This window comes from Lissotriton vulgaris, unplaced genomic scaffold (assembly GCF_964263255.1).
Source record: "Lissotriton vulgaris unplaced genomic scaffold, aLisVul1.2 SCAFFOLD_1363, whole genome shotgun sequence".
NCBI lineage: Eukaryota > Metazoa > Chordata > Amphibia > Caudata > Salamandridae > Lissotriton > Lissotriton vulgaris.
The window spans coordinates 58,827-81,348 of NW_028249642.1; positions in this window are offsets into that span (position 1 = coordinate 58,827).

Here is a 22,522-nt window from a genome sequence, read left to right on the forward strand (position 1 = left end):
TCAAGCAGGTCTCGGCTATATTACTAGCCAACATAAAAGGAGAAGCAGCATCTGTGGCGATCCGCCAGAAATTGAAAGAAACAGATATAACAGAACAACCAATTGAACTTGCCAGAATCATAGAAAAATGCTATGAAGAATTAGGTAGAGATAGTTTGGGTGGGAAACCAGTAAAACCCCAACAGCTTGAAAATCCTGAAAAATGATTTATTAAAAATAATCTAAACACTCCTAAAAAGAGTTGGGATGGAAATAAACAATCTACTCCCAAGGAATAAGTTTTCCAGTCCAGAGGAAGGTCTCCTCGGCGGAGAGAAAGAACTCCGAATCGAGAACACCTGTCTCCCCAAAGGGAGCACTCTGAGAAAAGATATAACCTTAGAAATAGGGATAACTTCAAAAAGCCTGATAGATATCAAAGCATTGATACGCGTCCCTCTCGATCTTTTTCGCAGAAATCGGAAAGAAGAGGACGGTCAGAACCAAGAGAAGAGCACACCAAGTCCAAAGACAAGGAACCTGCTCAAAGTAAAAAATTACAATTTCCAAGAAAGAAGGTAGCCAGTATTAGAGTAATCGAACATGCCGAGAATACTGAGGACACAGCTGAAAAACGGAGAGTGGGCACAGACAATGCTAGACAGCGCAGCAGAAATCAGCGTAGCTCGCAAGATCCTGATGAGTCATCTGGAGACAGTGGACACGAATGAATACATTCAAGTAGAAACTGCAGATACCAGAGTTAGCGAACCTAATAAAGATATACGAAATAACACTGCGTATAGAGGGAGATAAGACTAGGAAAATAAGGGGTCTATTTTGGGATAACCTCTCAAAAGGCCATGACATCCTGTTAGCCGAGAAAGATTGGCCCCCAGAGTTTGTCAGGGAGTGCCCTCATGGCAAAGAAATGATTATGCCTGCCTTCTCAAATCATATTCCAATTCATACTAAATATATATATGCAAGGAAATGGGCAGTAGCTCAAGCACCTGCACTATATAAGAATCATGTAGAATGGGATGAGGACTCTCCTCCTCACAAAATCCAGTTAAAATGTCAACCAACTGCACAAAGGCAGTACCCAATTAAGCAAGAAGCTAAAAAACAGGTCGGGAGATTTTAGATCAACTTGAATACCAAGGGGTGATTGAAACATGCACCTCTCAAATGAACAATCCTTTGTTTCCTGTCTCCAAACCAGACGATTCGTATCATCTAGTCTTGGATTACAGACACCTTAACTCATGTTGCAAAACATTTGCGGTACAAAATTCGCACAGTGCGGCACTAATGAATAACATAGTTCGCAAAAAATACAAAACAACATTAGACATCTCTAATGGATTCTTTTGTCAAAATATTGCACCAGAAAGCAGGTACTTGACCGCTTTGGCGCTTTCTCAATAATGGGGTCACAGAAAAATTTCTGTTGGCTCCCACAGGGATTCAAGAACAGCCCAGGACTATTTTCAGCCAGAGTAACAGAGTTACTACAAATGTATGATGATGAGGCATTATCTTATGTCGATGACATTTATCTCACAGACGACGACTTGGATACTCACTTGAAAAGAGTGAACACCATAATACTTGGGTTCGCAGCAGAGGGTTACAAATTCAACTTTAAAAAGTCACGAATTGCCCATCTAACAGTCTTATTTTTAGGATACGAATTATCAAGTGAAGAAAAAAGCCTAGCAGACAACTTCTTAGAGAAGTGCGCTGTACTCCAAGCACCGAAAAAGCGGAAGAACTTACAATCGATTCTAGGCTTTCTGAATTTTGGAAGAACTTACATTCTAAACTATGCAGAGAGTATTAAACCTCTCTACGTATTATTAAAACCTGATTTTAAACCAATCAACTGGACTCAAAAACACACAGAAATTTTGAGATCACTGCAAACAGACATGTTAGCTAAAACAAAATTAGAAACACGTGACAATACACGCAACCTTGTAATCCGGGTCATCCCAGGAAGATGCGGATTCACGTACCTGACCTCTAATGAGGGAGAAACAGTACCAATAGCCTACAAATCACATTTGTACACACAAACAGAAAAAACATTCGGTCTTACAGAGAACACTGTAAAAGCAGTTCAGACTGCTGTAGCAAGAGAACAAGCCCTAGCCCAAGGCAAAAGAATAACTGTTTTTACAGCAGAATCAGCCTTCGAGGCGCTATTTAGCCCAGGAAATCTAGCACTAGATCCAAAATGGATACAGTGGGAAAATTCTCTTGCTACAGATGGCGTGACATACTATTTTGTCCCGAACATGAAAAAACGGAATGATTTGAAATATCGTAGCAATCAACAAGGGTTGTACAAAGTTCCCCACAGGGGATTAACTAGAGTAACTCAATCGAACCTCTCTCTCAAGGAGTGTAACAGAACAGGGAATGTGATAATCCCTTTGCGGAATTAAGGATGCCTCACACAAGTCAAAGGTTGGATGACTGTTGTCATCCCACCCGATGATTGTCCAGTGTCATCATTGGCTTCCTGCTCCTGCGGCAGGCTGGCGATGCAATGCCCGTCGGGCAGCACAAGGTGCTGCACTTTAGCGGAGGTCTTTTATTCCTTTGCCAATGGGTGCATGTGTGTGAGGGACCTAGGAAGAAAGTGCAATAGTGAGCGTGAGTGAGGTTTAAAAAAGGTCAGTAGAGTCCATTAGGGAAAACTTTAATGACATGGCTCACTGCCTTATTAAAATGCGTGAAAAAATGAGGGGTATTGAGGCGTGACGGTAAGGGTAATCAAGCCTCATTCAACCCTCAGTCCAGGTATGGTCGACATGTTTCATGCCTCTAATGGCAATTCATCAGGACCAAAAATGCTCATCAAATTGCTAGTGGATTCCCCAGTAATTAAAGGAATCGGATATACGACCTGTATTGTGTCGCAGGATCAACCCTTCAATGAGGACCTCCCTGGGACCGCAGTCCCCGGTCGGTAATCCCACCGGCTGACCTGGTGGGGCCAGAGCTACGTGGATGGAACCTTACTTGCTTCTGGCAACAGGCGTGTAATCACCTACCCCGCCCACATCGGTGCAACCGCAGGACAGCCGGCTGTCCTACTCTAGTTAATCCCCTGTGGGGAACTTTGTACAACCCTTGTTGATTGCTACGTCATAGGACATGTACATTGGACCCCGTTAAAAATTGTCCACTTCCTGTTCCCCCCTCTTGATATAATGATTTGAAATATGACAAAGAATATCCTCTGCCAATCGAAATTCTGCCTCTAGAACAGTACTCTTGTATAATCTATACAGACAGACAGATTTGTACAGCATTACAATGTAGATGATAAATCCTACAATGCAGCCTGTGCGATTGTTAAAGGTCGCTGGCTCTGCGGTAAATTCAGACCGAAAATAACAAAAACTGAATCACTGAGAAAATGTTCGGCTCAGCGAGCTGAAATCAGATCTTTAAAGATGGCGCTTGAAAATGCCGAACGTGAATTCCCGACACTAATCGTGTGCGATTCGCATTTTTGCGTCAATTCTTACAATAATGATTTGCAGAACTGGGTTCAAAATGATTACAAAGATGACACAGGTGCCACAATCAAGCATAAAATGCTTTGGAAACAAGTAGTTCTTTTACAGAAAGAACTACAAAAGACTCACGTGATACACACTCTGAGTCATCAACGTGATGGCGTTCACGTTGCAGGGAATTCATTGGCTAATACAGCCACAGCGGAAGCAACTAAACTGGCTTCCGTAGCCACAAAAAAGCGTTCAGAAAAATACATAGACGGGGAAACCATGCTGGCTGTAAAAACGTCTTCAAAAGGCAACTGTGCAGCACTACCTGTGAACTATCCACTCAATTATACATACGTAATTGATGCAAACTCCGTTCCTTTTGCTCGAATCCATGGAGTGGGGGATAGGGTAATTCCAAACACGAACCGGAGAATCTTATTAATAGCAAACGCACACATGGGTGAAGGTCCAAGGCACAAACAGATGAAGGAATCTCTGACAGAATTACAATCAGAATACTGGTGGCCGGGGATGAGCCTGCAACATTATACATTTGCGAAGATCTGTCCAGACTGCAACAGAGACCGCAGTAACGAGCCAACTGGAGTAATACCATGGCCATTTCTGTAGGTAGCATAGGGCTGTCTACACATGAAATCCAGCGTCCTATTAATTTTTCTTTAAGACTAAACTCACTTAAAAATGTGGCCCCAGCGCTGGGCTGACGCCAGAACTGTTATAAAAGATTTGCGAGTCTTTATCGGCACATACGCAATAGCCATGCTTCATTCTGACGAGGGTCCTGCTTTTAGCTCTCGAGCTTATAAGGAGGCCATGACCAGCTTGGGCATTGGGTTGCGGTTCTCTTGTCCCTTCCATCCTGAGGGAAACGGGGTAGTGGAAAGAAAAAACCGAGACATAAAGCAATCTATAACGGCAAAGGTATTAGGTTCGGGTGATGGGTGGGTCCAGCATTTAACAAGTGTCCAACGTAGTCTTAACAACTTGCCAAGAAATTCTCTAAAAGGTTTCAGCCTGTATGAACTATTGTTCGGAACTAGAATGTATGTTCAGTACTTAGATAGTCATGCTTCAGTGGTAGAAGATAAGAAAAAATGCTTTGACATCAAAGATCGTTTGGCTGTTTTACAGAACTTAAATGAAACAAGAAAAGCCCTGAGCAACATAAAGTTAAAGCAACAGCCAACAACCACTGAAGACACACCACCTGTCCCAGCAAGACCTGTATGGATTCCAAAGATTGGGGATCTGGTCAGAGAGAAAATAGCGGTGAAGAAGGAATTTGGGCCTTCTTACAGAAAAGCAGTACCTGTCTTAGCAATCAAAGGAACAAGATCAGTTGTACTACCGCCCCTTGCTGGTAAAAAGGAGAACCGAGTTGTATCCATCGACCTGGTAAAACCACAATCACGTGGCCTATAATAAATAGTAGGCCCAGTGGACTCCCAAGAAGTAACAGAATACCCAAATTTGCTAGTATCCAAGAGGTTCAAACTGAAAGACTAATCACATTTGATAAACCTGCAGTGAATAAAAAAGGACTATACAGACATGCTATGGAACTTGTGCCTCTTGAAACCCAAATTGAAACAGTTCGTCTACAATGATGTAGCATCAGAATGTGCTAATGAAAGGCAAATTGAGAAAACAATTCCAACAATTGACAGAACTGCATCTGGCTACTTCATCAATTTCGATAACTTTTCTGAAGATCAAAGCGACACTGAAGTGACGCCAGCAACAAAGACTTTTTTAAGAAAAAGCAACAGAACTCTTTCATCAAGTCAAAGAAGCATATCTAAATGCACCATTGATTGAACATTGGATTGTATCAGGGGTACTTATACTCCTACTATGCCTAATTTTAGTTTTAATTTTAGGAAAATGTATTACAGTACAATGGACACAGCAAGTCAGAATATCAACTTAGTTCTGAAAGCCTCACAAGTCATCTCACATCGAGAAAAGAGAACTATCATCAGTAAATGTCACAGCCATTCCAATACCCGGCGGGGTAGTTTGGGACAAAACAGATTACGAAATATATGGCCCGGTCGAACTCTTGAAATGTCCTCATCAGTTTAAGGTTTCATTAAGTGACTTCGTAAAACCAAGTACTTTCTCTGATGATTGGGACTTTGAAAGCATAAATAATATGATGTTGGATTTAGTTTTGTCAGCAAAATTTACAGAACATGATTATTTGCAAGGTTTATCGAATTATGAACAGATGTACTGTTTTACTCATTATGCAGACCACTGTTTGCATAAATCTGCTCAACCTAGAAATGTTTTTAAATATAACTAATGTGAACATTGTGCTACTCCACCTAAAAGCAGTTCAAAAACATTCTATGAGAAATTCCAATACTTCTCAGGGTTTAACACAAGTGATGCAGAAATATTTTATTATAAACTATTAGTTAAAACAGGGACAAAAACCATGCTGACAAATACTAAATCGATATATTCAGAAGCATTTTATGACAAAATGATTACATTTGGTTTTGATTTCTGGAAAAACAACATTGAAACAAAAACCATCTGGGGTACAAAAGATTGGCAGGTACAAGGCCTAGAAGCATTATTTCGAGCCTGCATGATCCCAGAACAAATAATGTTCTTGAATGACACAATTCAACAAACGACCTGTCTTGGCCTAGCCAAGATTAAAGACCTTAACAAACCGTCTATTCCAAAGCCAATACCTGATAATGCAACCACAGATATTGAGGTAGACGTATTCAAAATTTTACATGAAAACAGAACACATCCTGATTGGAAAAAGTGGTTAATCTGGCCGAATACCGGTCAAAACAGATTCCTGAACAAAATACAGGGGTTAAAAATGACCAGACCAGACCCTAGATACTCCCAGAGACAACATCCAGGGATAGTAACAACATACAGTGTAGGGAAACTATGCCTTGAATGGCTACAAACATCCACACTGGCACAAATTAAGCAACACTTATCTTTACTTAAAGAGGGTGCTGACTTGCGCGATTTCATAATGGGACCACGCAAACAGCGTCAAAAATGTTTCATAGCGGCCAGTATATACGCTCCTTACAACGAGGCATGGAAAGTGACTCAAATTGAGACAGCAGAGAAAATATGAGAAATTGATCGTATTAATTTGGAAAAATCACTTTCTGTTGTGGACAACGGGTTAATGACTCTGTCCTCCAGAATATATTCACTGGACAGTATTGTATCATCTGCTATCGATATAATAGACCAGGACTTGCTAATGTTACAACATGGCCAGTCCCAATTACGTTCTATTGTACAGCTAGGCTGGACGTTGCAAAACCTGCATTCAGGCTATGTTCCATGGCGTTTAATCAACACAACGTCATTGTTTTCTATCTTTAACCTTACTGATAAACACATCAGTTTGGCACAGAAAGGAGCAGACTATACAATCCTGAGCATTGAAAAACTTGAGAGAATACCATTGACAATGTCAGAAAGACCTGTCATTGAATGGATAATACACGGAATAATCACAATTCCGATAACAACTTTCCAATTTAAAAATTGCCTACAGTATATACCAGCAGGCCAGTATGAAAGGTTGGGTAAAGGATACATTAAGTCATCATGGAAATTACCTTATACACACACATGTTATAGTGACAATAACAAAAATGTATTTCTTAGTGGTAGTGAGTGTAAACAATCACTAAGCGGTATACTTTTGTGCCAAGGTATTAACTTGCATGGGGCCTGTGAGGGGACTTCAAATAACCTTTCATGCCACCAGCACGGCACACCTGCAACACAGATAGAGCCATTCTTTAGACAACTTTCTAGCGGGAGTTACGTTCTAATAACGGATCACAGCTGTTGTGGCTTGGTGCCAGGGAAAGCATATCTCTTAAGCGTCAGTTCCATGGTCACTTGCTGTATGCAAGCATTGTATCCAAATGGCCCTGGAGACTCAGAGGCTCCGATTTGGCCTCCGTTGAATATCTCTTCTATACGAATTGATACTTTAAGCAGAATGAAGTCTGTGCTTTTACAGACAACAGTGCCCATCACGTCATCAAAAAAGACGTATGATCTCCAAGTTGCAAGGACAACTGCAGAGATACATACACTTTTATCAACAAATTGCCCCGTGCATTTCGTAGAAATGTTAAGCCAAATCCTAAATATGTCGAATGCCAGTGGTATCTCAAATGTATTTAAAACAATTTTTTCGGGACTGTTAACACCCTTCGAAGCAGTCCTGGGCATCTTTCCCAATTTTGTCCATTCGGTCTTTGGCGGCCTACCACTACTTTTGGGACTCGTAGCAGGTATTTTATTGTTGACCCTCCTGCTCCGATATGGCAAGCCAAAACGCAGACATGACTCCGGCAACAATGGAAGAAACGATCCTAGCAATACGCTACCGGGACCGCATAACTAAAGTCCTTGGACAAGCCCGGCTAAGAGATCTGAATATGACCTGGTTTCTTTCATTCAGACCTATATGGCAGACCTGCATCTTACCTGTGCTTTGATGTATGCTATGCGGAGAGGAATGCGTGTTAGACACCTGTCTTGCACTACAATCAGCAGTACCAATGGATATCGATACTTTGCTAAGTCCAGTAACGGCTCATGCATCGTGTTGTCCCCAGCGGTTACCAATCCTGATGACGGCATTCATTGAGACTCCTGCACTACGATTAGGTGATGGCAGTGAAGCAAGAAATGAAAGCAACATCACCCAGGTACGACCCTCTGTGAGCATTGCTGATCCTGAAATCGATGATAGAAATCATTCTCACAACTGCCAAGTTACAGCATTATCAAACTTGGTCGAACTGTCACCTGAATATGTAGACCAATTTTTTGCGAGTCTGCCTGAAATGATGTTCTCCCCTGAACAGAAACAATAACTTTTTAGAAAACAATCCAGCACACAGCGTTCCCATGAACTCTGAATTCGGCCTTCGGCTTTGATAAACAAGAGCTACTGAAAAACGTTTGAAACTATTTTTGCCCCGCTCATCATGAAATTATTTTTTTCCAAAATTCCAAAATATTTACCTTTTTTCTGGCACACCTACTTTGCTTAAAGTAGAACTATTCATAAAGAACAGAGCTTCTATTTTTAGTAGATCTAGAGACAAAATATTACCTCAGGCTCTAGCACATTTTACAGCAATTGTATTTATATGTGATGAAATAGTCTAGCCCTTCTTTTCTGTATTAGGAGACATTTCATGTGTAATTTTCGCAAATCGTTCAACTGAATATATATGCACTTTTGAATGATTATACTGCTTAAAAATGTACAGTACCTATTATCATTTTCATGTATTTCGTATACACCATTTCAAATGCAAAATGTATTTTGGGGTGGGTTGGAATACACGTGCATCTTTATTGCTTAAGTTTTTAGTAATTGATGGACATAAAATCGTGGAGTGGGTGATGTGTTTTATCTAGGAACCCGATCAATATTGTGACCTTATGCCCCTATACGGCTATAATCAATAAATATCCCTATAATGGCATAATAATCAGAGCCATATTTCAGTAACTCGCCTCTGCAGTCCATGACACAGCAGAAGCTACTTCCTTAGATTCCTAGAGAACACACTGAGTTCTTTCGACACACCAAAACCCCAGAAACCTGGGAAAGCCCCGTTTGCTTTGTTTTGATTAGTAATAGAACTCCTGCGAGCGCTATAAGAACGACCAGTTCTTAGTGACATCTTTATTGACGTCTTATGTCCAAAACTTACGTCAAACTCAGCACCTTTCAGGTATAAATATACCAACGTTGCCTTAAGCAAACATACAGTGGTGAATACTGGTGCAGAACAGCTGTCCCCTTGCAGAGAGCCCAGCAGATGCGAGAAGCCCACGGACGCTGCCCCATCTCTTTGATGCGCTGAGAAAAACGCTGTCTTTTCTCCTGCCGAGAAAATCCAGCTCCAGCGTTTCCAGCCTACCCATGCGGGTGACTGGGATATCGGGTCCTGAGAGGGAGATACCAGACCTCCTACATTCTATTCCAGAGGTACGGTGCTGACTAAACCTTTAGAGAGAATTCTTGAATCAAACTCTTGGCAAAACCAACTTAACTTAAACTGCTACTTACTTACTCCCTCCCACGTATTAGGCTTAGGTCAGGTACACCGGGGTAGGCGTAGTTAGAAGCACCAGTTGAGGTCGTTAGCCAATGTATATATGAATGTATATATTTTATTCATTTTAACTATCTTATGGCTAAGAAACCATATCAATGCTTTTACTGTATTATTTCGTAATACTCCTTTTACTGTACGCACTTTTCGTTATAACAAGTCTTGCAATTGTGGCAATTCATTTCTCTTGCATGAGAAGGAAGACTGCTCAATAAATAATATCTTTTATTGAAAACGCCTGTCTCTCTCTTCTCTGCACTCTGGTGAAACTAAGAACGCACGTCTGACTGAGTGAAATAGCTATCTATTGTTTTCACACGACTCTAGAGATTGACTCTTATTCTGGGGAGCAAAGTTGTCATGTTTATGCGGTTGTCGGAAGCTGAATCCCTTCTTGTCTGAGCCAGGGAAGCTGATCACTTCCTATTCAGTCAAGAAAGTTTCCAGTGACCTCTGAGCTAGATGGCGCAAACCTAAATTAAGTCTAACATAGTCAGTAGAGACCTAGAAGACCTCAGTCCTACGTCTACACTGCTGTTTATGTTATTCCAATGCGCAGGGCTTATAGGGTAAATAGGAACTACACTACAGCTTCTTTAACCCTCCTCTCAGAATCTTATATGGAGTGAAGCTGTAGATCGGCACATCCTGTATACGCATGCAGGAGGCTCCCAAAGGTTCCATAAGGGGGGTGACTTCCTTAGCTCCCCACAGTGTCTGTGCTCTGTGTTCTCTGCTTCGGGGGAGGAAGATTCAGAATAAAGAACTAAGGAAAAGGAAAACAAAGATGTCGGTCGTCTTAAAGGCAGTGGCAAAAATGCGGAATAATCAATCTAAAGCTGGGACAGGAAAGGAATTTCTAAAGTCACCACCATCACCAGTCCTAGCGTCTAAAGGTGCTAGGAGAGGTAAACAAAATGCCCAGCAAGGAATGGATTTAAAAGTTAAAGTATTGGCATTGGCTGAGAGAAATAACGTGCTTGAACTGAACAATTCCCTTAAAACTATGAAGGAAGAGGATGAAGATGAGGACGAGGAAGAGGTGACTCTATCTGAGCTCTCAGCTGACTTAAGTATGTTGGCTGTGGTGGGGGAAGAAGAAGGAGGAGGAGGAGGAGAGGGAGATTGAGTAGAGGATACACTTAACGGAGAAAATGATAGTCTGGTAAATACTAAACAGTATCCTCTCTTCAGTAAACCCCTCGCGATACAAGGGAAACTTACTGGTATACCGCAATCAAACAGGGATGAACAAAAGGTGGATGACGAAATATCATTATCAGATGTGCAAGGCCAGAAAATACTATCTACCCCTGCCCGTGCCCATGCCCTCCTAGCTCAAGCCATAAGCCCATACTGAAATTGCACTCAGGACCAGAGCCTGTAGAAGTGATGAATAGCTATTCATGGGGGATTACCTCCGACTAGCCAGCCATTGATTAAAGCAGCTCAAATATATCTACAGATATCACAGATACCACAAAAGGAAGTTGGAAAAGAGATACCGACACTCGAGTTGGTTTCCACGTTTGAATTGGGATCACAATCAGAGTCAGAGAAGGAAAAAGAAAGGGAAAGGGAAAAGGAGACACTCCTCACTACAAGAGCCAACAAAACCCTAGGTAATAAAAGATCAGACCAAGACACCTCAATACAAGAAATGCTTACAACCATTCTGCAGGAGTTAGGAGACTTGAAGATTTCACAACCATTTGAAATATCTCAGCTGCATAATAGGTTAACAAAGATGGAGGAAAGTCTAGGCAATTTACCCAGAAGGGTTACGGAAGCGGAGGCTCGTGTCTCAGCCCTGGAAGATAACATCATCAGCATGCAAAAGATCTCCAGGAGTTGAAAAGGAATAAGAGTCAGATGGAATCAAAGTTACAAGATTTGGAAAATTACAACAGGAGATTCAATCTGCGCCTTGTGGGAATATCGGAGGGCTTGGAAAATGCAGAGATGGTGAAATGGACTGAATCTCTCTTGAAAAAAGTAATACCAGAATTGCAAGGAGACCTCACAATTACGAGAGCCAATAGGGTACCTGCGCATAAACCTGCAAAACTTAAATACCCACGAACTATCCTAATAAACTTTTCTGACTACAGAATTAAAGAGCAAATTTTAAATGTGGCAATATCAAGGAGATAATTTCCCACCAATGAAATCAGAAACTTTAATGTCAGCAGCCTCTGCCCGTAGACGTAAGGATTTTGTTAAAATGATTGACTCTTTTAAAGCTAAGGGGGTACAGGCGATGACTGTGCAGCAATTTAAATTAAAAGTCATAGCCAAAGGATTTTTTTTTATCTTTACAGAAGTAGCGGAAGCCCAAAATCTTTTGGATACTCTCATAGCTCTATAAAGGAAAGAACACTTTGTGACTATAAGACTGGGCTGTAAAGGGAGGATTAAATTCCTTTCCTTTCTCTCTTTTTTTTTTTTTGAGGGGTGGATGTGAGGTGAATCAGGGGACGCAACAGGATGCAACAAGATGGCATCCAATAAAAAGAGGGAGAAGAGGGAAGGATAGTGGGACATGTTGGAGGTTTCCTTCTTCCAGGGAGGGTGGGATGGGGGGGGGAGTTGGTGGGGTTGAAGCAGTTAGAAAAAGAGAGTTCATAGACAGAAATATGGCTCCTTTTTTGAGTGAGTTAAGAAAAACGATCTGTAATGTTGCCAAGGAAAGGATGTTGTCTTATATAATTGACATATTGCACATATTGCATTGCACATTGAATACTGCACTTTAATGTACTCAAGGGCCATATGTATCATAGTTCCGTTTTGCGAATTCCAAATAGTGAATTTTAAGGAATCGCTATTTGGAATTCGCAAAACGGTATGTATGTACAAAATCGCTGTTTCATAGCGATTCCTTACCATTCCTAATTTGCCCCTAAGGGCATGTATGAGCGTCATATGGCACCTTTGGTGTTTTTCTGAAAAAAGCTTTTTTAAAAGAATTCGCAACTTACCACCAACTAGAAGTTGGTGGTAATTTGCGAATCCTTAATGGCATTTTTGGAATATTTTTTCTTTGATACATTGCATTTAAGGAATCGCAAAATTTGCGATTCCTTAAGTGCAATCGCAAAATAAGGAATAGCAAATTTTGCGATTCCTTATTTTGCATCAAACATGTTACATACATACCATTTAGCTAATTATCATTCGCAAAGGCCGAAATTCGCAGAAAAAAGTAATACCAGAATTGCAAGGAGACCTCACAATTACGAGAGCCAATAGGGTACCTGCGCATAAACCTGCAAAACGTAAATACCCACGAACTATCCTAATAAACTTTTCTGACTACAGAATTAAAGAGCAAATTTTAAATGTGGCAATATCAAGGAGATAATTTACCACCAATGAAATCAGAAACTTTAATGTCAGCAGCCTCTGCCCGTAGACGTAAGGATTTTGTTAAAATGATTGACTCTTTTAACGCTAAGGGGGTACAGGCGATGACTGTGCAGCAATTTAAATTAAAAGTCATAGCCAAAGGATTTTTTTTTATCTTTACAGAAGTAGCGGAAGCCCAAAATCTTTTGGATACTCTCATAGCTCTATAAAGGAAAGAACACTTTGTGACTATAAGACTGGGCTGTAAAGGGAGGATTAAATTCCTTTCCTTTCTCTCTTTTTTTTTTTTTTGAGGGGTGGATGTGAGGTGAATCAGGGGACGCAACAGGATGCAACAAGATGGCATCCAATAAAAAGAGGGAGAAGAGGGAAGGATAGTGGGACATGTTGGAGGTTTCCTTCTTCCAGGGAGGGTGGGATGGGGGGGGGGAGTTGGTGGGGTTGAAGCAGTTAGAAAAAGAGAGTTCATAGACAGAAATATGGCTCCTTTTTTGAGTGAGTTAAGAAAAACGATTTGTAATGTTGCCAAGGAAAGGATGTTGTCTTATATAATTGACATATTGCACATATTGCATTGCACATTGAATACTGCACTTTAATGTACTCAAGGGCCATATGTATCATAGTTCCGTTTTGCGAATTCCAAATAGTGAATTTTAAGGAATCGCTATTTGGAATTCGCAAAACGGTATGTATGTACAAAATCGCTGTTTCATAGCGATTCCTTACCATTCCTAATTTGCCCCTAAGGGCATGTATGAGCGTCATATGGCACCTTTGGTGTTTTTCTGAAAAAAGCTTTTTTAAAAGAATTCGCAACTTACCACCAACTGGAAGTTGGTGGTAATTTGCGAATCCTTAATGGCATTTTTGGAATATTTTTTCTTTGATACATTGCATTTAAGGAATCGCAAAATTTGCGATTCCTTAAGTGCAATCGCAAAATAAGGAATAGCAAATTTTGCGATTCCTTATTTTGCATCAAACATGTTACATACATACCATTTAGCTAATTATCATTCGCAAAGGCCGAAATTCGCAGAAAAAAGTAATACCAGAATTGCAAGGAGACCTCACAATTACGAGAGCCAATAGGGTACCTGCGCATAAACCTGCAAAACTTAAATACCCACGAACTATCCTAATAAACTTTTCTGACTACAGAATTAAAGAGCAAATTTTAAATGTGGCAATATCAAGGAGATAATTTACCACCAATGAAATCAGAAACTTTAATGTCAGCAGCCTCTGCACGTAGACGTAAGGATTTTGTTAAAATGATTGACTCTTTTAACGCTAAGGGGGTACAGGCGATGACTGTGCAGCAATTTAAATTAAAAGTCATAGCCAAAGGATTTTTTTTATCTTTACAGAAGTAGCGGCCTTTGCGAATGCTAATTAGCTTAATACATATGGCCCTTAGTGTTTTATTTTGCATATTTTTTGCATATTTGATATAATGTGTATTGTAGCATATTGGTTTACTTGGTCTAATAGCTGCTCGACTGTGTTTGCACTCCAAATAGCTTTTTGCACAACTGATACAAACCGTACTGTAGTATACTGCTCTAAATGCGTGACCTGCACTTTATCGAATGATTTGCACAATTGTCATATCCGATATGGTAGACTTGCGTAATTTGCACAATTTAATGGCCTATGTTTTAGTCCATTATTGCCTTATTGGAGAGAAGAAATCGGACAAATTAAGCGGTGACCTATCTATGCACTTTGGTCTAATAGCTGCTCGACTTTGCACTTTAGCCTCTTGCACAATTGATACAAACTGTACTGTAGTATACTGGTCTAAATGCATGACTTGCACTTTATCTTATGATTTACACAATTGCCATATGCAATATGTTAGACTTGCATAATTTGCACAATTTGCACAATTTATTTCCTGGTATTTTAGTCCACTACTGCTCTACTGGAGAGAAGAAATTGAACAAAAGTGAACAAATTAAGCGGCAACTTACCTATGCACTTTGGCACGTTTGCACAAGTTGCACAATTGTCATATGCAATATGGTAGACTTGCGTAATTTGCACAATTTGCTCAATTTATTGGCCGGTATTTAAGTCCACTACTGCCCTACTGGAGAGAAGAAATTGAACAAAAGTGAACAAATTAAGCGGCGACTTACCTATGCTCTTTGGCACGTTTGCACAAGTTGCACTTTAGAAATGCATAAGCTGTACTTTAGGTTTGATTTATTGGGGTGTGTGAATAAAATAGGCTATCATTTTCAATTTCTTAGACAATGAATAGGAAGAAACTCTCAATTCTGTCACTGAATGTGAACGGTTTAAACAATAGGCGTAAAACTTGTGCAATAGAAAGTTGGCTAAAAAGTCACCACCCAGATGTGATCTTTTTTCAAGAAACACATCTATGAGCAATAGCATATGCAAGTAAAATGTTTAAAAGCTGGGCGGGTTTTCATTGCACAGCTGTGTCGGGGGCAGCTCAGAGGGGTGTGAGCATCTACATAGGCAAGCATGTCCATTTCCATGTCGAAGCATCCTATTCAGATACAAGAGGTAGATAGACATTCCTACATGGCAAAATAAATTACACAAATGTGATACTTGCTACAATCTATGCACCAGTCATTGATGATCTGCTCCCCATTTTACAGTTAAAACAAGCACTGTCAGGTATACCTGGTCAGATCATATGGGGAGGTGATTTTAATTTTTTGCAAAATCCTGTGGTTGATTTTACAAAAAAGATAGAAGGCAAAATAAACCACAAGTAGCCACTGCATTGTTGGGTTGCAAGGCAGATTTAGATATTTTAGATAACTGGCGGTTCAACAATCCGATCAGGCATGAGTACTCTTGTTATTCGGCAAAATATGACTCATCATCAAGGCTAGACTTTTTCCTGACCTCTCATAACTTGGAAGTCAATAAATATAAACATAAAGCGAATGCCTTCTCAGCTCATGCCCTCATTGAGATGGAAATCCTTCTAGGGAAAAAAGATGAAGAACCATCAAGAAGGTGGTATTTTAACAAACTTAACTTAGCGGATAAGTAATGGTGTGCAGATTTAGAGAAGGCGATCAGTTCCTTCTTCGCTATAAATAAGGATTCTGCCTCAATTAACATTATTTGGATGCTTTTAAGGCTACACTGAGAGGCATAATCACCTCAAAGGAGATACCAAAACAAAAGGCTAAGAAGGAGGAGGGAATGGTAATAGAAAATAAACTGGCCCATGCAAATCAAGAATATTTCAGAAACAGAACCTTGCATAACAAACAAGAAGTGCTAAATGCAAAAACAAAGATGAGGGAATTCTACTATGAGCTAGGAGATGTGGCAAGTAGGTTGTATCTTCAAACAAGCTATGAAGATAGCGAGTATAAGGGAAGATTACTAGCTTGGCAAGCAAAGGAAAAGCAAGTTTGAAGTAGAGTCGAATGCATTCAGGATAAAGTAACTGATACTCGCGTAAAAACCACACCACTAATAGGTGAGGTGTTTCTTAAACACTATAAGGATATTTACCAGACATCTAACCAGGTCTCCTTAGAAATAATCAATGAGTTTCTGCAGGAATTGCCAATTCCAAATTTGGAAAATAAATTTATAGAGCTGCTGCTAGCCGAATTCTCGAAAGAAGAATTGGATGCGGTTATCAGCTCTTTTCCCAACTGTAAAGCTACTGGAGAGGATGGCCTTCCTGCAGAATTGTTTAAAGCATTCTCTACAGCACTCTGTCCTGAATTTTTAAGACTAGCAAATTATTTATTACAAGGAGGTGACCCACCTCTATCTTTTCGTATGGCAGTAGTGGTCAGTATTTTCAAAAAAGATAAAGATAGTGAAAATGGGAATTCCTTTAGGCCAATAAGCCTTTTAAATACTGACTATAAAATTTGTACTAAACTTCTTGCCAATAGGCTAAATAAGATGGTGGGATCACTTATCAGGACAGATCAGTGCGGTTTTATAGCAGGGAGACAGCTTTATAATAACACAATTTCTTTATTAGAGGCACTTGATTTTTTTTATATCAATAAGGTTAAGGCACAGGTCTGGTTTTTAGATGCCGAAAAGGCATTTGATCTTGTTTCTTGGAACTGTCTTTTTATAATTTTAGAAAGGTTTGGCTTTCCAAGTAATTTTATAATCTTATTAGAACAGCTCTACAAGAATTCCCAGGCACAAATTCTAATTAATTCTGCTAATATAGGGCCATGCCAAATAAATAGAGGCATCAGACAAGGCAGTCCGCTTTCCCCAATTTTATTTGCTCTATTTATCGAGCCTTTAGCAATCGCGATTAGGGAAAAAAGAGCTCATACGGTCCCGGTCCAAGGAATGGCGAATATAAAATGATATGCTGACAACATCGTTCTTTTTTTGGACCCAAAGATAGATACTCAGGCGGGAGTTATGAGAATCTTTCCAGACTTTGAAAGAATAGGGGGTTATAAGATCAATAAGACCAAAACTGAAATAATATTATGCAACTGCGAGGTGAATTCTCTTTTACCAGAATTCAGACAGACATGTAATACCAGCCCTAAGAGGTATCTAGGGATCTATGTAACTGAGAAAGTAGAAGATCTTTTTTCACTAAATTACATCCCATTGTTGAAAAAGGTGCACTCTCAGTTAATGCGATGGAATCAGCTGCCGCTATCAACAATAGGCCGAGCTGCGTTAATACGGATGTCTCTTCTTCCTTTATTTAATTTTCTCTTTAGCGCAGCACCATGTGCAATACGGGCTTCTTTTTTTAAAAGAAATAGACAGTATGTTCTCCTCTTTTCTATGACAAATAAGATACCAAGATTGGCACTCAGCCCTTTAAACCATCCTGTAGCAGAAGGAGGACTATCATTACCAAATATTAGAGATTATTATTATGCAGCATTCACACATCATAGTTTTAGATTTTTCTTCTTAGATCCTCAAGAGGCAGATCATTTTTTAATGATTTTTTTTAAGGGAACGTAACATAACAGACCCCACAAGAGGTACGAAGTATCCCAAAGAAGTACGTTATAAGACCTTGCAAAGGATATATAAACAAAAATCTCAGCTTTTAACACACTACGATATATTAAGATTTAATTCTCAACTAGGCTCTCAAATCTATTTATGGGGGAAATAAGTCTGCTAGAGAGTAACATATTAAGACTTTGGGAGAAAATGGATACGTTCAGATCCAGTATTTCGCAAGGGGGAATTTTGGGAAAACCTGGGCGGAGATTGAAACAGGGCTGCAACATTCAAGCACAATTTTAAAATGGTCATTCATTAGATTAAAACCCATTTTAGAACAGCTACACATGGAAAACCTGTATTATAAAACTACTATTAGTGAAGCCCTTAATTGCCCCATACAGCGGAGAATCAGATCCTTAGACCAACCTGGAATAGGCTTAATAAGTTTAACATAGCTATATTTAGGGGGACAAATTTCAAACGCATGCAATACTATTCGAAATGGTTGATATATAGAACACCCTCTTTTCTTCATAAAATATACCCACAGATAGAAGACAAATGCTGTCGGTGTGTAGAGAAAGGAACCTGGACACATATCATCTGGGAGTACCCAAAAATCCAGAGCTTTTCGAAGGCGATCGAGAAATATCTTAAAATCATAATTAATCCCCTCATTTTTATTGATAAATCCATTTCAGTTCTGGACTGCTCCTCTGCCATCTCTGTTCACGATGAGGGTTCATTTATTGCAGCTTTAATAGCAAGATCTCTAATCCTACAACTCTGGAGATCAGAGAGATCAGAGAAAGTACCCACTTTTATTGCTTAACAAGAGTGCAAGAAATGGAAAAGAAATCCACAATGAAATCAGGGTCTGTAAAAAAATATGAGAAATATTGGAGTGTGTTTGAAATATAGGAGAATGTATCACAGTCGGTATAAAAGGACAGAACATATGTACTCGTCCGGGTATAGCACTCTGCACCTTACTTTAAGGTCCATACTTTCCCTCTGCTCTCTTCTCAAATTTGATATAAAATGATAGGGTTCGTATATGTATATGCATCTCGATTCTGCACTCTGCACTTTAACTTATTAGGATCTCTCTGCATTATAGGTATATTGTAATTATATTGCTGAGCGTTTAGAAATCAATATTTATCATACTGTAATATTCTGTACTGTAGACTTAATCTAATATTCTTTTCTTTTGAAATTTTGTAATACGTAGTTATATATGATATTATTGTATGCTGTAATGTTTATGAACTCTCAATAAAAAAAAGTTTTAAAAAAAAAGATTAGACCCTATTGGCCAGAATGAGGGAAGGCATACACTGCAATAATGTAATTACCGGAAAAACCTTTATTCATCCTACAAAAGGTCACAAAGGTCACAAAATCGATCTACAATACACTGGAACTTTTGACTCTAAAAATGCAATTTACGCTATCAAATGCCCATGTGGCAAAATATATGTCGGTCAGACAGAAAGGAAGATAAAAATAAGAATGTCTGAACATAAAAGTAACATTCGTACAAAGAATATGAAATCAGTTGTGGCCACTCACTGGCTTGAATGTAACCATCAAATAGCACAACTAAAATGTACTATACTGGAGATACTCCCACAACGCTGTGACATGGATCCCGTTAAACAGCATTTACAGGCTGAATTTTTCCGGATTAAAAAACCTAATTCCCTTCAACCAACAGGGATAAATGATAGAATTTAATTTTCATGTTTTCTTTGACACTTTAGCACAACTTTGGATTTTGAGGTCCCTTCGTTCCCTCGCCATACCCACATGAGATTCCAGCCTTAACATCAGCTCGTTTGACTTTTGATTGAAAGATTACTTGCTGTTCACACTACCCACCATTGTTTTGTATTGTTTTGAGGCATGCCTATGCTTGTTTTATTGTATTTTATTTGATGTGTATCATATTGTATTACATGAGAATTTATCACGATAGAATGTGATAAATTCTCAATTCCCTTATATTACATATGCTTCTCAACTTATTTTGTTCTCGGTTTTTCCTGACACATAAGTTCCTATATGTCCCTAACATTATGCAACATCTACTGTTACTGTATATCTGGTCCACGTTGCGATAGTTACTCGGATCGCACCTACATGCAATCGTTTGTTTACTTCCTGGTTTGATCATCACGTGATACAAACCACCATCCTATCATCACGCAGTTTTCGAGTCCACACGGTTTTTTGAACCGTTCTGTATAATTCTTCAGTTTCCCATTTTTCGTATTCCTCCCGCTTATTATATGAGATTATTTCACCACTATAGTGTCCATCAGCCATTTTACATACTGGACTTCTTTTTCTTCGCGCTCCCTATACCACGTGACTACATCACAGGGCTATAAGAAACCTCCCGATTGGCTCATTGTTAACCTGACCGGTTCCGCGTTTGGAACGCCGAGAGCCCCGCGCGTTACTCTCACAGTAAATCTGTTATGCTGCTTCTTGACCTCGTTTCTTCCTTTTTGTACTTTACTCCATAGGTTTCTTCCTTTAGTATATCCCACCGTGTATCACGTCTTACTGAGTTCTCATTGTTTTACTAACTAGAGCTGATAACGTGATAACCTGCAACACTTTACCGTCATATGTAGTTCGCTAGATGTCTACTATGTATTTCCATTGTTTATGAATGTCAATTTTGTCTATTTGGTTGATAATGTTTGAAGATACAATTTACGTAGTTTAATTCATTTGCAATGTGATTACATATGTTTATGGTTCGTTTTCTGAATGCTAAGGTCCTGTATGCTTTTATTTACAGGCCCCTGACGAAGGGTTATTCTGATCAACCCGAAATGCATTGGGCATGAAGTAATGCAATGAATTGTTTATGATCTGAATGAACTTCTACAAATATTTTGACAAAGAAATCTATTCGAAATGAATAAAAATATATGATGATCTCAACAGCAACATGATTGTTTCATTTGGAATGCTAAAGATAACCAAGCCAAGTTAAATGAGTGAAGAAACCCCATGGTTTCATGTTAAATGAGCGCGCCCTTTGTGATCTCCGAATCACACATTCTCCCAATTACGTAAGGCACTGACAGGCACAGTGCGACAAGGATCGTGCCTAACAAAACCTCTTAAACTTTGATCAACACTTAAGGAGTGCACGGAGATAACAACAACCACAAGTTGTTAAATAGGACACCTGTATAGTTATATAAATTCTAAAATGTATTTTTTATTTGTAAAGAAAAGAGATGTTGTGGTATGCTGTACACTGCCTTAAGGGTGCCACATTATGGCATCCTGTGTTCTAATAGAATGTTTGGGTTTAAACTGATTATTGTTCCTGGAGGGCAGTCCTTATTCCAGGGAGTTATGGGTTTGCAGTCAAGAAAGAAGTGCATTACACCTTCTATGTTCCTGTGTGTTTACTACAGTTAGAGGAGGGAGGTACAGACTGTAGAGAAAGAGACAGAGACAGAACGCGAGGAGCACAGAGAGAAAGACACACAAGCAGAGACTTAAAGCAACTGAGAAAGACAGAGAGGCATGGCAAGAAACAGAGACTGACGTACCCACAGGGGCAAGAACAGACAGAGAGAGAAGTGGAACTAGAGAGAAGGGTAGAGAGATGGAGAGAACAAGAATATCAGATATAAAAGGCCATAGAGTAAGAGGCAAGGATACAAAAATAGAGAGACACCCTGAGAGAGAAAAAGAACTCAGAGTGAGAAAGGCATATTAGCAAGTAAGGGCGATAATTATCGCCCATGCCAAGTATCGGGATTTTTCTTACCGCTACCTTTTCCCGATAATTTTCGTTTTCTTACCGACGTATTATCAACACGTCGGTAAGATGCGATAGTGGGAGGGAAAGGGCACGATAACTCCTGCTAAGAGGCGATAAGTATTACTGTAATGCCTTGCCTTCGGCGGAAATGGATGCGTTAGCAGAATTTATATTGCAGCTAATGCCTATGGAGTGCCTGCAAACCCTCTTTTCCTGGCCCATTGAGTGATATCCGCCTCACCCTCTGCAAAAGGCACACACAAGTGAATACAGTACAGTATACAGTACAATGTACATAGTACAGATTACAGTACAGTGAATGTTGGACACCAACACCTTCTGGGACATGAGCAGAAATAATTGCACTTTCCACATGCTAAGAGGCTATGGGGCTAATGCTAAGGGGCTATGGGGCTAATGATTCAGCATGAGGATTAACTTGTTGGTGTATGTGGCTCCTCAGAATGAGATCAGGGCTATTCTCCATTATCTTCCGCCATGTAAGTCAGGTTTTTTTCAGGTGTTAAATTCCTGCGTTAATGGGGGCTTAGCGTACATTTTTTTATCGTTGGACATCTTTGTTAATAGTGCGAAGTGGGGAAAGCGACTTTTTCTGTGTAATATTTGTAAGGAACGCCTACCTTGCATGTCATTAGCAATAAATATCGCTGACATGCAAGGCAATAGAAAAACCGTTGGCTCTCGCA